This window comes from Poecilia mexicana, unplaced genomic scaffold, assembly GCF_051168715.1.
Source record: "Poecilia mexicana isolate PSO_F unplaced genomic scaffold, ASM5116871v1 scaffold_19, whole genome shotgun sequence".
NCBI lineage: Eukaryota > Metazoa > Chordata > Actinopteri > Cyprinodontiformes > Poeciliidae > Poecilia > Poecilia mexicana.
In genome coordinates this window covers 21,461,892-21,462,284 of record NW_028263388.1, presented here as the reverse complement: position 1 = coordinate 21,462,284, position 393 = coordinate 21,461,892, and positions in this window count along the sequence as shown.

Genomic DNA, 393 nt, shown 5'->3' with positions numbered 1-393 from the left:
AGAAAATTTACTGAATTCACTTTAATCTGCATAGAGGACCCAAAATCAATGGGCAAACACTCAGTACTTTGCACTCTTATAAGCATCACATCACTATAAGCACCCAGCATCTTTAGTTATGGTATTCTGTGGTTTACACACCTCCAGAATGTCTATAACAACTATTTTTATTGACTTTGTTATATTCCAGTGTGATAAAAACTGAATTTTGGGTTTTTTGTTGAAGCTACAAGCTTTAGCAATCAAACTGGACAGAAATAAAGGTTTGAAAGATATTAATTACTCTGTGTACTGAATCCATTTGACATTCACTTTTTGGACTGAATTAGTAAAATAATCCAACATTCCTCACATACAAAATTAAGTAGATCGAGTACTGATGTTCCTTTAAAT